Genomic DNA, 2,427 nt, shown 5'->3' on the forward strand with positions numbered 1-2,427 from the left:
ACCCCCCTCCCTGGAGGGGGGGAAGCGCTGAGGCCCGCCAATAACAACGGCGGGCCGGTGCGGGGGGCGGTTTCAGAAGTAATGGCTAGCCCAATCCCTGGCCGCTCCCCAATTGCAAAGCACAGCGCAGGCCGTCGTGTGGTTTTAGTGCGGTAAGCCGCGCACCCGGCATCGTTTTGCCGGGTGCACTCCGATCGACATTAGGAGGGCAGTCCCACATAACCCGGGTCCCACCCCCAGGGGGGGGTTCGGATTAAATTCCCTCCCCCGGGGCCCGGGTATCCATAAAGGATTTCCACACGAAAAAAAAAGGTGTATTCAATTTTTTTTAATTTTAAAGGTGCAAATTGGAAATTTGCACATTGCTTCCTCAACATCTGGATTTTTTTTTATTTTAAAGGTGCAAATTTAAATTTGCAAAACGCAGCATCAGCATTCTGGCAAGTTGTTTTTAATTTATAAGGTGCAAATTGGAAATTTGCAAAATGCAACAGTAGAAGACCTGTGATGGTACCAGCCCACGGTCGCTCTGAGCCAGGAGTGAAGTGCGGGGTGGTCTGCCGCGAGGGGAGCCCCCACGCACAGACCTTCATACTGTGATCAAAAACTAAGGTGAATTTTTAATTTAAACTTCGCGCGTATTCGATATTGCCCAGAATCTTTTTTCTTTAGGTTGGTAGGACTGTCAGTGACATCTGTGTCAAATTTCATGACATTCCCTCCATAATTACTAGATTTACGCTTGTGTTTACTAAACGACTAAAAGTGCTTTCGGCGATTTTTACAATGCCTGATTTTGTTGAGCAAAGAAGTGCCATTAAATTTTGTTTGCGGAACGATATTTCTGCTGCAGAAACATTCAGGATGTTGCAGAAGGCCTACGATGAGTCGACCATGTCGAAAAAAAATGTTTATAAGTGGTACAAAGACTTCAAAGAAGGCAGAGAACGTGTTGATAACTTGGAACGCCCCGGAAGACCATCGACGTCAATGAAGTCCTTCCGCCCGGCCAAACTGTTAACAAGGAGTATTATTTGGGTGTTATGCATCGTTTGCGTGAAGCTATTCGCAAAAAGAGGCCAGATTTATGGAGAGACAATTCTTGGTTTTTGCATCACGATAATGCACCATCTCACACGGCATTGTTTCTTCGTGAGTTTTTCACCAAAAACTCAACGAATATCGTTCCGCAACCACCCTATTCGCCTGATTTGGCTCCGTGTGACTTCTGGCTCTTCCCCAAACTCAAAAGACCACTTCGAGGACACCGTTTCGAGTCGATTGAAGAGATTCAACGTGAATCGGCGCGCGCTTTGAAGGCCATATCGGAAGGTGACTATTTGGCATGCTTCGAGGATTGGAAAAAACGTTGGCATAAGTGCATTGCATCAGAGGGGGACTATTTTGAAGGGGACGAAATGGACTTGGATGATTAAATAAAGATTTTTTTTATTTATAACAAAATTCACCTTAGTTTTTGATCACAGCCGCGCTCCGCGCCCCGCCCAGAGCGACTGAGTTAGGTACGTGTACGTGTGAGCCGCATGACTAATCCCCCCTCCACCTTCTACATAATAAAATTAATATCGAGAAAAAAAAGACGGCTCGCCGGGAATCGAACCCGGCTCGCGCGGTCGAGAGTTCTGACACTCGACGCACGCGGCTATCGCGTACACCTGACAAAAAGTGTGTATAGGTGATATACAAGGTGCATGCACATGTTTCTACAAGTTTGAAGAAAAAAAAATCTAGCAGAGCGTGGTTTCGATCCATGGTCCTCTGAGTTATGAGCCCAGCACGCTTCCACTGCGCCACTCTGCTCGTCGAATGCAGGAATAAATGTAAGGGTCTAACACACATGCGACTATTGCACAAGAATTGAAGTGTGGTTTGAAGATAGGGTCTAGCATTCCTGCGTGATCACGCAGGCAGGAAGTGTGTCAGATGTATTTTTCCCGGTGCAAGTGTGAGGGTTGCAGCGGTGATGACATTCCGAATCTCAAGGGCGACGAAGGAGGAATAAAAGCGCGAGCGATCAAGCGTATTCGTAGCGTCGCGCAACGATCGAGTTCTGCGAAACATCATGTTCAACGCACAGGTTCGTAGCGACGGTGTAGAAAAAGTTTTTAGTTATAAAATAACATCGTCTGTTACGAACAGGCTACACAACGACTAGATGAGATGGAGAAGAAGAAGACGATACCGGTTATAGAGATTGATGCAGAGTCATCAGCAAAGTTTACCTTGCTTGAATTGTTGACAGACGTGTGGGAAGCGTCTTTTTCGGCGACGCGGAATATAAGACTGGTAATTGCAATGATAGCAGGTTATATTGCGAGAAGTGGAAAAGTGGATACGCGTCGTATGCGTGAGGGACAGGAGATGAAAAGCATTTTACAGGAAATGTATAGCCTGTGGGTGCGGATG

The 2,427-nt window shown here is 46.6% G+C and overlaps 1 non-coding gene across 1 annotated transcript; it reads right to left on the reverse strand.

Moving 5' to 3' along the window:
• Nucleotides 1-1,749: 1,749 nt before the first annotated feature.
• Trnam-cau lies at nt 1,750-1,821 on the reverse strand. Its single transcript has one exon. It is a non-coding gene; the product is annotated as a tRNA-Met (tRNA).
• Nucleotides 1,822-2,427: the final 606 nt, after the last annotated feature.

Source organism: Vollenhovia emeryi, unplaced genomic scaffold, assembly GCF_000949405.1.
Source record: "Vollenhovia emeryi isolate VEMERY1.0 unplaced genomic scaffold, V.emery_V1.0 DF944579.1, whole genome shotgun sequence".
In the NCBI taxonomy this organism is placed as follows: domain Eukaryota; kingdom Metazoa; phylum Arthropoda; class Insecta; order Hymenoptera; family Formicidae; genus Vollenhovia; species Vollenhovia emeryi.